Source organism: Heterocephalus glaber, unplaced genomic scaffold (genome assembly GCF_053883595.1).
Source record: "Heterocephalus glaber isolate CG9 unplaced genomic scaffold, H.glaber_assembly_v1.0 deba00001586, whole genome shotgun sequence".
NCBI lineage: Eukaryota > Metazoa > Chordata > Mammalia > Rodentia > Bathyergidae > Heterocephalus > Heterocephalus glaber.
Window position 1 is genome coordinate 796,636 of NW_028258364.1, and position 13,881 is coordinate 810,516.

General features: G+C 38.0%; 1 pseudogene; it reads right to left on the bottom strand.

Annotated features, from left to right (window-relative positions):
- Positions 1–5,595: 5,595 nt before the first annotated feature.
- On the bottom strand, positions 5,596–9,404 carry LOC101717785 (TAF5-like RNA polymerase II p300/CBP-associated factor-associated factor 65 kDa subunit 5L pseudogene; annotated as a pseudogene).
- Between the last annotated feature and the right edge of the window lie 4,477 nt (positions 9,405–13,881).

Below are 13,881 nucleotides of genomic sequence, written 5' to 3' on the forward strand. Positions count from 1 at the left end.
CGTTTCATCATAATAATTTGACTGAGAATTTATTCTAAATGTTGTAAATCAGAGGAGGTAGTCTTATAGCTCCAAATGGACACTCATGTTTTTAGAATGATTTTTCTGTTCCTCTAATTAGAGAAATTTTTAATCTCATAGTACCATTTTAGAGAATATGTAGACATTATATGACAGTTCCAATTTTTACTTATAAAAATTGAGTATGGAAAAACCTTGCCTATGATTCCTAAGTAAACATTAAGAAAATGAACACTGAAGCTTTAGTATAAAAATCTGTAATTTCCTTCTTATCCTTACCCTGGCCTCATTGCAGAGGATGTTTGAAGTATTATTTATCTTTTCTTTCTGATTTTTAAAATCTTATTCCTTTCTCATAAAATTGACATTATCTATTTCATTCATTTTAGTATAAGACTTGGAAAAATTCCCTAAGTTATTGACTTAAACTTTCCTTATTTTTTAAAAAATTAATTTTATTGGTACATTTTAGGTATACAATATAACGACATTCATCATTGGAAATTTGTACCTTTACATAATATATCTTGGTTCTTATTTGTTCCTCATTCCTCTGCCCTTCCTTCAAATGTACCCTCCCTATTTACAAAGACTTTGTTTCTATATATTCCTTTTCTTTTGCTTTTCTTTTTTTTTTTATTTTTGGTACCGGAGATCAAACTTGTGACCTTGCGCTTATGTGGCAGGCGCCGGAACCACTGAGCTAAATCCCTGGCTCTATATATTTCATTTCTCATACTAATTCCATTCCCTTCTTTTCTTTCTCAAACCACTCCCACTTTCCCTTCCTCTTTGACCCTTTTCTTCCTATTTCACATTATCTATTATACCTTTTGATCCTTATTTACACTTTCAGTTTCTCACACCAGAGAAACTATTCAGTATTCACACATGTGTGTCCTATTTATTTCACTTAAGAGTATCACCTCAATGTGCATCCATTTAAGTATAAATGTCTCTAATTTCTCATTATTTCTGGCTGAGTAGTACTCCATTTTATTAAAAAAATTTTTCTTTATCCAGTCTCCAGTTGATGGGCAACTGGGCTGTTTCCAAGTTTTAGCTATTACAAATTGTGCTGCTATGAATATGGGTGCATATGTATCATTGTTGTATGATTCATTTAATTCTTTTGGGAAGACACACAGTAGAGAAATAGATAGGCCAAAATGGGACTTCCACTCCTAGTTCTTTGAGGTATCTTCATATTGATTTCCACAGTGGTTGCACCAGTCTGCATTCCCTCCAACAGTGGACCAGGGTTCCTTTTTCTCCACAGCCATGGCAGAATTTGTTATTGGTTGATTTCATGAGAGCAGCCATTCTTTCTGGGGTGAGGTAAAATCTCAGCATTGTTTTCATTTGCATTTCTGGAATGACCAGTGATGTTGAACATTTTGTCATATGTTTATTTGCTATTTCTACTTCTTTGTCTGAGAAATGCCTGTTCATTTCAGGTGCCCATTTTTGGATTGGGTCTTTAAATTTGGGAGGTCTGATTTTTAAAGTTCTTTATGTATTTTAGATAGTTGACCATTGTCTGACAAACAGCTGGTAAACATTTTTTCCTACATTGTGGGGTGTTGCTTCATGCTGTTGGTGGTTTCTCTTGCTGTGCAGAGGCTTTTTAATGAGAAGAGATCCCACTTGTTGATTCTTTGTGCTAGTTCATGTGCAACTGAGGTTGTGTTCATGAAATCTTTTCCTGTACCAATGTTTTCAAGAGTTCTACCTAACCTATCTTCTACCAGTTTAGTGTTTCTGTTTTCATATTTAGATCTTCCATCCATTTCTATTTTAGTTTAGTGCATGGTAAGAGATATAGGTCTAGTTTTAATCTTTGGCAAGTTGAAACCCAGTTTTTCCAGCACCATTTATTAAAGAGACTATCTTTTCTCTAGTGAGGGTGTTTGGCTCCTTTGTCGAAGATGAGGTGACTGAGTGTGTTTGGAGTTGTTTCTGCATCTTCTAATCTGTTCCACTGGTCCTCAGGTCTGTTTCTTTACCAGTACCATTCCGTTTTTACCACAGTAGCTTTGTAGTATAGTTTCGAGTTCTGGATTATGATACCCTCTACCTTGTTTTTGTTGCCTAGAATTGCTCTTGCTATTCTAGGTCTCTTCTGGTTCCAAATGAATTTTTGGATTGTTTTCTCAAGTTCTGTGAAGTATGCTTTTGGAGTTTCAATTGGGATTGCATTGAATCTATACAGCAGTTTTGGAAGTATGGCCATTTTCACTATATTGGTTCTTCCTACCAAGGAGCAAGGGATGTCTTTCCATTTTCTGATATCCTCTTTGATCTCTTTTTCAGAGTGCTATAGTTTTCAGAGTAGCTGTTTTTTATTTCTTTTGTTAGGTTGATTCCTAGGTATTTCAGTTTTGGGGGATGATATTGTAAAGGGAGTTCTTTCTCCATTTCTTCTTTCAGTGAGTCTGTTATTCATGTACAGGAAAGCTATTGTTTTTTTGTGTTGACCTTTTATCTAGCTACTTTACTGAATTTGGTTATTGAGGCTAGAAGACTTTTAGTGGAGTTCTTGGTGTCTTCTATATAGAGTATCATGTCATCTGCAAATAATGACAATTTGACTTCTTCATTTCCTATCTTTTTTCTTTTTACTTCTTTGTATTGTCTAATTGCTGTGGCTGATGTTTCCAAGACTATATTGAACAGGAGTGGTGATAGTGAAAATCTTTGCCTTGTTCCTGATTTTAGTGTGAAGGATTTCAGTTTTTGATCATTTAGTATGATATTGGCTATTGGTTTTTCATAGATGGCTTTTATCAGATTGAGGTAGAGACCGTCTATTCCAATTTTTGTAGTATTTTTATCATGAATGAGTGTTGGATGTTGTCCAATGTTTTTCTGCATCTATTGAGATGATCATATGGTTTTTGTCCTTGGTTCTATTGATATGGTCTATTACATTTATTGATTTGCATATGTTGAACCATCCCTGCATACCTGGGATGAATCCCACTTGGTTAGGGTGTATGATCATCTTGATGATCTTCTGCATTCTATTTGTCAATATCTTATTAAGGATTTTTCCATCTATGTTCATTAGTAACATTGGCCTATAGTTCTCTTTTTCAGTTGGGTCTTTTTCTTCTTTTGGGATCAAGGTCATACTTGCTTCCAGGAATGAATTTGGAAGTATTGCTTCCCTTTCAATTTCATTGAAGTGTTTTAACAGTATTGGCAATAGTTCTTCTCTAAATGTCTTGCACAGTTCAGCAGTGAAGCCATCCTGACCTAGGGTTTTCTTAGTTGGTAAGTTTTTAATTATGTTTTCAATTTTGTTCATTGTTATTGGAATGTTTAGAATTTTTAGGTCTTCTTCATTCAACTTTGGTAATTCATACATATCTAGGAATGTGTCCATTTCTTCTGTGTTTTCCCTCTTATTGGCATACAGTTTCTCAAAAGAGGTATTGATGATCCTCTGGATTTCTGCTGGGTCCATTGTAATGTCACTCTTTTCATTCCTAATTGCAAGGATTTGGGTCTTTTCTTTTCTTTTTTGACATGGTTGTCTAAGGGTTTGTCAATTTTGTTTATTCATTCAAAAAACCAACTCTTTGCTTCATTGAGTTTTTGTATCATTCTCTTAGTCTCCATTGCATTGATTTCTGATCTGATCTTTATAATTTCCTCCCTTTTATGAGCTTTGAGTTGTCCTGCTCTTGTTTTTCTAGAAGCTTGAAGTTCAGCACCAGGTTGTTTATTTGACCTTGCTCTGTTTTCCTAATAGGAGTATTTATTGCTATGAATTTCCATTGTAAGACTGCTTTCATTGTGTCCCATAGATTCTGATATCTTGTGTTGGCATTGTCATTAAATTGTAGGAACTGTCTCATTTCTTCTTTAATTTCCTCTGTGATCTATTGTTTATTCAGAAGTGTGTTGTTCAATTTCCATGTGTTTATGAAATTCTTGCAATTTCTTTTGCTATTGATCACCAATTTCATTGCACTATGGTTTGATAATATACAAGGGATATCTTCAGTTTCTTTGCACTTACTTAAACATGTTTTATTACCAAGTATGTGGTCTATTTCAGAGAATGACTTGTGTGCAGCTGAAAAGAATATGTATTCTGATTTTGTGGGGTGGAAGACTCTGTAAAACATCTGTTAAGTTCATTTGTTCGAGAGTTTGATTGAGTTCTAGCATTTCATTTTTGATTTTTCGTCTAGTTGATCTATTTGTAACAGTGGGATATTGAGGTCCCCCACTACTATTGTATTAGTGCTTGTTTGATTTTTATGTTCATTAGTATTTGCTTTATATGGTTAGGTGCACTAGTGTTTGCTGTGTATATATTTATGATTGTCATCTCTTCCTCTTACATTTTTCCCTTTACAAAGATGTAGTGGCCTTTTTTTTTTTTTTGGAAAGTAAATACATTTTAATAGAAAAAAAATACAAAATAACTTTTTGGAAAACAGAAATATGTAATTCTTTCCCCATACATTAGAACTTGCTTTATCCTCAGGGCACAGTTTGACATGTGCATGTGCACTCAGGATTCACCTCATGATGCACTAACTGCAGGATAGAGAGCAGAAATGCTAACCTCTGGTTTATGATCACTCCAAAATCTAACACTAATTCTATCTTGTGACTTACTCCAAATTAGTCTTTTTTTTTTTTTTTGTACTAGGAATCAAACTCAGAGACTTGCATTTGTCAGGCAGATGCTGTGCCACTGAGCTACATTTCTAGCCCTTCAAATTATTCTTAACCATAATGTCTCTCTCTCTTTTTTTTTTTTTTGGTGGTACTGGGGATTGAACCCAGGGTTCCCACAAGCTAGGCAAATGCAGTACCACTAAGCTGCCCCCCTCCTCCTACCATAATCTTTCTTTTCAGGGCAGGGAATTATTGATAGAAGTGTAGCCAAGAAAGAATCTTTCCCACCATAATTGCAAGAGAGCCCAGTGTTCTCAGTCAACTGACCCACCAACTTCCATAAACATGCTGGTGTGCTCAGTGTGCACCCAAGATTTCCCTTTCTCCTGATTCACTGTGCCACCAAAATCTCTGAATTCCTTGAAGCTCAAAATTCAAGTATCACAGCTAGTGCCAGAAGTCAAACCTAAAGATAAAAGCAGAGATGTTCCCCTCTGCTAGTGCTTGGTTTCCTCTTTTTTTCTAATAATAATCATCATAATAACAATAATAAAAAAACCTGTTTCTATCATTCAGGAAAGGATTGTCCTTCCCTTTCCCAGTTCTGTCCCTACTTCCCTCCTCAAGGGTGGCCCAACTGAGGGTGCCTAAGGGTGCTGTGGAGGGCACATGGCATCTGCCCTCATTATGCATGCTGGGAGGAGGACAAGACAAAAATGGGAAGGTGCTTGCAGGTAGGGTCCCAAGGGTCCTTTGGGAAGATGCCACTGACCTCAGAGCACCCTAGTGCTCATCTTGAGTCCAGGCATCACTGAGCCATGCCCCACCCCTGTCCTAGTACACTATGACAATGCAGCTGCATAGGGGGAGGGCTCTTTCACAGTCTCTCAGTAATTAGCTCACCATGTCCATGTCCATGCTGTGGCCAGAGGCTTCTCACCATATCCCAGTACATTGTAGCCAAGGTAAGAATAAATATTCCTGATTCTCCTGTGTGGTATTGGTCACAAGAATTTGGTTGCAGGCCATGAAATGCACGCTTAGGACACTGCTCATCTGCCCAGTGTAGACACCCACGAACTTACTGGAGGAGCCATCTGCGGGTGTGCTACAGCATGTGTTCCGGAGGTCCCAGATGTGTACTGAGTTGTCCATGGAGGCAGAGGCCACTAGGCCACTGTCAGGGCTGAAAGAAAGGCTGGTGATGCTGTCTGTGTGGCCTCTCAGCTCTTTAAAAAGGGTCCCAGAGGCCAGGTCCTACAGTTTTAACCACTGGTCCTTGCCAGTGGATGCCAAATACTTCCCATTGGGAGAGAAAGCCAGAGAGAGCACAGGGCCATGTGTGAAGAACCTCACTGAGTTCCCCTGCTGGGCACTCCACAGCTGGACAGTCTTGTCAGTTGAGCCCATGGCTAAGTAGTTAGAGTTAGTGTGGAATCTGACACAGTCCACATCTGCCTGGTATCGTGCATATATCCTCAGTGGTTACATCTGACTGAAGGACCACAGCCTGGTGGTGTGGTTGTGGGACCCACTGGCAAAGTACAGGATGTACGGGCTGATATCCAGGTCCCACAGAGTAGGCATGTCCTTAGCACAGCACAGTGTTGGTGAAACTCCCCAGATCCCAGTACCAGATGGACATGTTCTCAGAACAAGAGAGTAACCCTGAGCTGTCTGTGAGGAAATGTGTGCTGTTCCCTAGTCCACAGTGTCCCCACAGAATCTTCATCCCTGTGCCTGTGCTGTCCTCCTCATCCTCCTCTTCCTCTAGAGTATCACCAGTCAAGTGGATATGTGATGTGTCTACAAGGTGGGGCTCTGATTTCAACCTCTTGGACCACAGACTCCAGAGTTTTGTGCAGGAGTTGTCAAACCCAGCAGCAAGCATCTTGTTATCGGGGGCAATTTCTGCAGTGTTTAGCAGCTGCTCCGTGTTGTAGAAGGCATAGAAGCAGATGATGGTAAAGGGGGGCATCCTTGACTTGTTTGATGCTCTCTTGTAAGACTTCCAGTGTGGCCTCATCCTGCAGAATGGGGCTGGGCACATCTGGAGGCTCCAGGTCGCTGCTCTCACTGCGGGAGGAGCCACCACTGGCATAGAGCTGGTAGTCTGTTCTCTTGGCAGGCTGCACATCCAGGTGGATATGTAAGGTGAGGACCTTGCACAGGGCAGTGTTGTCACTTTGAAGGTAGCGGATCAGGTAGTTGTAGCTGCCTTCCTGGAGATGGACCACGTACTTGTTCTCTAGGAGTACACGTAGCTTGAAATTGGACAGGATGTCATGGATGGTCTGAGTGGTCTGCAGCTGCTCAATAGCATCCTTCTGGTTTGCATCCTGCAGAACATTCCATGGAAGCAGCTATAGAAACTTTCCACTGTGCTCTTCGGGCTGCTCTGGACCAGGCTGAGGTGGAGGTAGACAAACATTGGGTAGAGAAGAGGCATAACTTCGTGGCTGTGTTGAGAATCAGTATCAGTGAGAAAATTCCATAGTCCAAACTGTACTTAATATTACTGGGGTTCTGCCTGGCAAGGGGCTGCAGATGCTATGTTGGCACAATGAGATTCTCACTGGACTGTGAGGTTGGCTGCCGTCTCCTCAGGAGTCTGAGACAGACACAGGCCTTGTTTCAGTGAGCCATCTGGTTCCACGTACTGACTGCACTTCAGGTAGCAGGACTGCCATCTGGATGTGCTCAGTGCATACCCGTTTTATTACAACATCCTGGGCAGCTCCCACTCTCGCTGCCACTGCCAGCTGCAGGGCCTCACTAGAGTGCCGCTAGCCAGGCCTCCATGCCATGTCCCTCGGCCCGCCATGCCAGCAGCTCTGGGCTGCCTGATGGAGGGGCACACCGGCTGGGTTGCAGATGCCGATGCTGCAGCCAGGTGCACTCCTGTAGTGTCCTTTGTCTCTCTTAATTAGTGTTGTTTTGAAGTCTATTTGATCTGCAAATAGGATAGTTACTTCTGCTTTTTTTCAGGTTCCTGTCCTATGGAGTATTGTTTTCTACCCTTTAACTTTCAGTCTATGAGTTTCTTTTTGAATTAAGTGTGTTTCTTGTGTGCAGCATATTGTTGGATCTGGCCTCTTGACCCACTCTGCCAGTCTATTTCTATTGACTGGTGAATTGAGACTATTAACATTGATGGTTATAACTGGTACATATTGACTTATCCTTGTCATGACTTTTTTTTTGGTTTGATTCTCCCCCTTTGTGTTTAATTTCTTGTCATGACTGATGGATTCATTCTGCTGGGCTTCCTGGGGTTGTGATCTTCATTGTCTTTTCTTAGGATATTGTTTAAAATTTTTTGAAGTGCTGGTTTGGTATTCATGAAGTTCCTCAGGTGCTCTTTGTCATGAAAGTATTTTATTTCTCCATCAATTTTGAAAGATAGTTTTGCAGGATACATCAGTCTGGGTTGGAGGTTGTTTTCTTTTAGGGCTTGAAATACTTCACTCCAGGCTCTTTTTGCCTTGAGGTTCTGCTGTGATCCTGATGGGCTTTCTTTTGTATGTGATTTGTTTCTTTTCTCTAACTGCTAGTAGGATTTTGTTCTTCTGTTGGGTTTCTGGAATCTTAACTATTATATTCCTAGGTGTAGATTTTTTTTTTTTAATCATGGCTAATTGGAATCCTATATGCCTCATTTATCTGTATGTCAAGTTCTCTTCCCCTGCATGGGAAATTTTCTGCCATTACTCCTGTGAACAGTTGTTTTTATGTCATCTGCACTCTCTCCTGTTTCTTCACTAACTTAAATCAGTCTTATGTTATTCTTCTTGCATCATCTCACAGCTACTGGATTGATTTCTCAAGGCCTCTTACTATTTTAGAGAAAGTTTTCTTTTCCTGATCACTAATTGCAATCTTGTCTTCTATGTCTGATGTTCTGTCCTCACATTGGCTCATTCTGCTGTGTAAACTTTCAATGGAATTTTTAATCTCCTGGAAATCTGTTTGCATCTGTTTTATGGATTACATTTGTGTCCTATGCTGGGATTCCATCATGTTCCTCAGCTTCTCTATTTTTTTATCTGTGTCTTCTCTGCAGTTATTAATCATGTCTTCCACTGTGGACACAATCTCTGTTGTTATCTGAGAAATTATTTCTGATTTCATTTCTTTCCAGATTCTCTTTTGTTGCCAGTTGAGGGAGTCCAGATGGTTGAGTATCAGATTATTCCATTTCATTGCCCTTTGGGTTGCCTTTTGTGATCTGGAAGTCTGGTTTTGAGACTTGTTTACATGTCTTCTCATTTCAACAGATGCAGCCTGCTGAGCCTTTGTTGCAACTTTTACTCACCCAGTGGTTTTCAAATCTTAACAAACCACTGAGAGGCCTTTTTTCTCCTGCTCACCCCTGTGCCAATTCCTGAGTTCAACATGGTGGCCTTCTGGATCCCTGTGCTGCCCTGTTTTCTGGGAGGGGTTCTGGCTGTGGCTTATGCACACTTGGAATGGTACTTGGGCATGCCTCTGGCTGGGGCCTGTCTCCCTGTGTATTTGTTGTCTTAGAGGGCCTTTGTCTGGGGGCTGTGCACCTGAGTCACTAGTGTCTGAGAGGGCTTCTGGCTGAGGTCTGCAGTCACTTACCAGTGGTCTCTGGGAGGGCCTCTGGTTGTTGCTTGCCTACCTGTGTATGTCTTTTCCACATGAGTCTTTGGCTGAGACCTGTGGGCCCACACTGCTGGTGTCTGGGCATGGCCCTGTCTGGGACCTTTGTGAACCCGCATAGCTCTGATTCACATGGGCTTCTCACTGGGTCTGTGTGCACTTACTGATGGTATCTGGGCAGGCTCTGGCTATCACTTACTTACCTGCACAGCTCTTTTCAGGCTGGGGCCCAAGTTGCTGGGATCTGGGCAGGGCCTTTGCTAGGATCTGCATGCAAAACTTTCCTACTTCTCCATGATTATATGAGGTGGCCCCACAGAACTGGCTCCCTCAATCTAAAAAAAATTGGATTATTGATTGTTTCATGCACATGGAAAATTAGTAAAATGATTTATCTAGCAATTAAAAGCAACTAAAACTATGGGATATGTTTAAATATTGGAGGATCTACTTGAAAAAAGAAAATCTAATCATCCTTTTATTAAATCACTATTTTTAATTTTCAAATACTGAGACTGATAATGAACAATAAAATTTAAGTAATGTTTTTATATTAAATGTTTTAGTTTTGTGGAAAATCCAATTAAGATATGTGATAAGCCAGAATTTTTCTATTCTAAAACTAAAATTCTTTATGTTTTGACATTTTAAATGATTAAATAGTTCTATGTTCTTTATATGTATTTTCTATTTCTCCTTATACATATAGTTTACATATTTATATTTATTTTACAAAGTGCTTCCATTTAGAACCACCTAATGCTTTAGATGTAGTGATAATTTACCTCTCTAAAAATCAAAAGCAAGTAGGTCAATAGCACAAATAAACCTTTAGTCTGAGAATGCATTGGCCATTTAGCACCTTACTTTTTCAAGTTCTCTTAACCTGTAAGCATCAGGTTAAGGACAACAAACACTTTGGATGGAAACAAATGCCTTTGCAGTGCTCTTACAAATTTTTACATATTTCCATTAATATAGATCTAGTGGGAATATAGTGTATTTCATGTTTCTTCTAGGATCATGGCAGCATTTTCCTCTCATGGTTAGTGGTAAGATTTCATCACTATTGGGAATTGAAGTTCACAAAAGGAGAGAAAAAAATAGTTCTTCAGTGACCAAATATGATTTTCATAAATTATAACTTGCATTTAAAATTGGTCAAGACTATCTTTTTTCTTCTTTTGAACTGTATTTCACACTGCAGATACTAACATTAAACAAAGAGTAAAGAGTCATGTAAAAAAATGTTAAGGATAATTCAGTACAGGAACTTGCATAGAATGATTTTCCATTAACTCATCAAAATCTTCATTAATGTAAATGAAATCTATTTTAACTTCAAGGGATGTCATTGATTCTTTAAGGGAACTAAAAGAATAAAGAACAAATGTATAAGAATAGCAATATGATGATAATGTGTAATAATTATGCATCAATTTAATTGCCCAATATAGTACAACGGGTAATCAGTACTGTGAGGAGCAATTTAGTAATCATTATGAATTTTTTTAGGTGTTTCCTTCATGGTCCAGTGATATAAAGTAAATGTACATTGTATACTACTGTCAATCATCACTTTAAAATTGATTTTAAGCTTATCCTTTTTGTGAACAAAAAACTCTGCAATTTATTTCAATTAATTTTAAATATAAAAATGCTTTGATACTATACTACTTATCACAGACTTAGATTCTATGCGTCAGTTTTCCACAGCTCAGCTTACAATTTTTGTACTTACAAACTGAAATGTCCTGTTAGCGAAATCCATCTTAGCTGATGCATTTCTTTGTTGATATATCTTTGAGATATCCTAGATCCAGAAAAAGGATGAGGAGACAAAACTCTTATAACCAAATCACAAATCTTTAACAAATAGAGGTGATAACCTTCAGGTACTAGCTTCTTAGCCTTATAAATGAATGTAAATAGATTTTATACCATAGGTTTATTTCCTCTTTTGATAAAGTCATTTATATTTTTTGTATACAAGCAGCAAACTAAATAAAGAATCTGTTTTTTTTAAAAATTCCAGTAGGATAAAAATGGATGATAGCATCTTTGGAAAGATTGTTAATTTATTTCCAGCCTTCTAGACATATTTAATTTGAAGGATTTCTTGTCTCTCACTAACATGTGCATTCATACTCTTTGTATGGGGTTGGACTAGTGGCCATGTCTAATTGTATGGCATATCTTTGTAGGGGAAGACTATGTTGCTTCCTATCAAACTTTAATATATGAATCACCCAGGGATCTTGTTAAAATGCAGATTCTATTCTGTATGACTGAATGGAGCCTAGAACTCCACACATCTGATATCCTAGGTTAATACCCATGTTGCTGCTATACTGAACTCACATTGTCTGACCACTTCAGTGTGATGTATTTTCATCTTTTTTCCTGAATTAAATGAAAGTTTTTTGAGGAAAGAGATCTAATATAGTTCATTTTTTTTTCCTTTAGAAGTGTCAAACATAGACTAAGCATCTAATAGTTACTTAATAGATATATGTTGGTTTTCAGAAGATACAGCAAAAATAGAAGACCCGTTGCTCTGATCACCTAACTTTTGTTTCCTTTCAGAATGTATGAACAATCAAAGGCACCTCTTTTCAACTTAAAAATTTATCGTGTACAACTCAGAATAGAAGTGTTATCCAAAAGTAGCCAGATGAAAGTTTAAGATTATATTAGAAGTCACATAACTTGAGAAAAGATAGTTAAACATACCTGTGGGGACCAGTAGACTGTTTCTCGATTCAGGAAATTATCTCTCTGGTCATTTTTCTAGCTCACTACATGTAGGCAATTTTAATGACAAATTTACATTTTTTTTTCCTATCCCCTATCTTCCCTGTCTTAAATATGTGTTAGGACTTGGGCCCTCTTCAACTCATTGAAAAACAGTGCATAACCTGAAGTTCCAAGTCATAAACCCCTTCAAGGGAAGGTAAGGGAAAAGAGAGGATGGTGCCTAATAGGGAAGCATCTGCAGATGCTGTATTCATGCAGAACTACATATTATAACTTTTATTTCTCTTCTAATGTGAAATTCTTTGTCTTTGAGGAAATTTACTCCTAATATTTGTCTTAGTTATGTTCTCATTGCTGAGACAAAATATCCAAAGTCTGCATCTTAAAGGAGTAGAGGTTCTCTTTGGCTCACATTTTAGAAGTTTCAGTCTTTGCATAGTTGGGGGCATGGAGAAAGGGCCTGGGTAGAGAAAAGTTGCTCACTTTATGGCAGCTGGCATACAGAGCTGAGGGAGGATTCAGGAAGGCAGATAAACCCTTCCAGGTCACACCCCCAGTAACCAGCCTCTTTTGACCAGACCCCACCTCCTAACAGCAAGTCAGCCATAGTGTCGCGTAATTCACCTTCCAAATACATGAGGTTCTGAGGCCCATTTTAGATCTAAACCATAACAGTTTTTCTTAAAGTTGCTTCTAAGCATTTTTGGATACTGAAAAAGTCAGAAAAGTATGCTATTTTGTTTTGTTCCCAGGTACCTAAGAATCAATTTTCGAATGTATAACATTAAGATAATTTGTGGGATGACTGAGCAGCTTAAATTACCTCACTGTGTTGGGTAAATATGTCTAGTTTTAACTATTTTGCTCACTCTGTGCTTCTTCATTGGTTTGATTTGTTTCTAGCATTCCACATAAACAATGGCTTGGTTAAATGAGAAGGATGCTTGAAAACATATTAGCTTCAAATCCAAATATAGAGAGACTGAATAATTTACCCAAGGTCAGCACCCTGGTCATTGACAAATATGCGTTAGATCTGATTTCCAAACCACTGTTACTTTACCATATTAGTTTATTCTTTCTTCCTATATATCTTATTTCCCAGAGAGTTGTGAAAGTCTATAATTAAACTTTAAAAATAATATTCATATTCATTATTTTTACATATTTTCTTATAATGCAGTACTAGAAAAGAAATGACTAAAATGTTATGTATCAAAAACATTATAAACTTTTGGTCGAGTTAAAATTTACTTCAAGTTATGTCTCTAGCCCCAAGGAGATAATGTCTTTTCTTCCCTAGAAATATGTCAACATTTAGACAGAAAATAGTTCCCTATTGTAAAGAATGACTCCCTATATGATTTGATGATTTTTCTATAGCTAGAGTTGCTAAATAAAACAAATGGCATCCCAGAGCATTCTGCTTGTCTTTGGTTTCAAGTAATGTATTTTATTATATTTTTTTATTCCTGTCTATCTTAAGTGGCAAAAAGAAAACCATCCTTTGAAAAACTAGCACTTGAAGTACAAATATTATATGCATGTTGGGATCAGTGTAATTTCAGGATGCAAGATAACTTTATCAGCTTCAGGTATTTACTCAGTGCCTAAATGTATTAAACATGAATAATTCATGAGTACATAGTTTCTAAAGAGGCTAATCTCATCTGCCAAAATGAATGAAATTACAAGATTTGAAATGAATTTCTGTCAGTTGGGCTCTTTTTGAGAATCTTGCACTGTTTTATTATTTTCCTTACTTTAACCATATTTATCCTAGGAATACTAATTCCAAAGTGTCAGTGAGGGAAAACATGCAGAAAGCTTCATGAACTT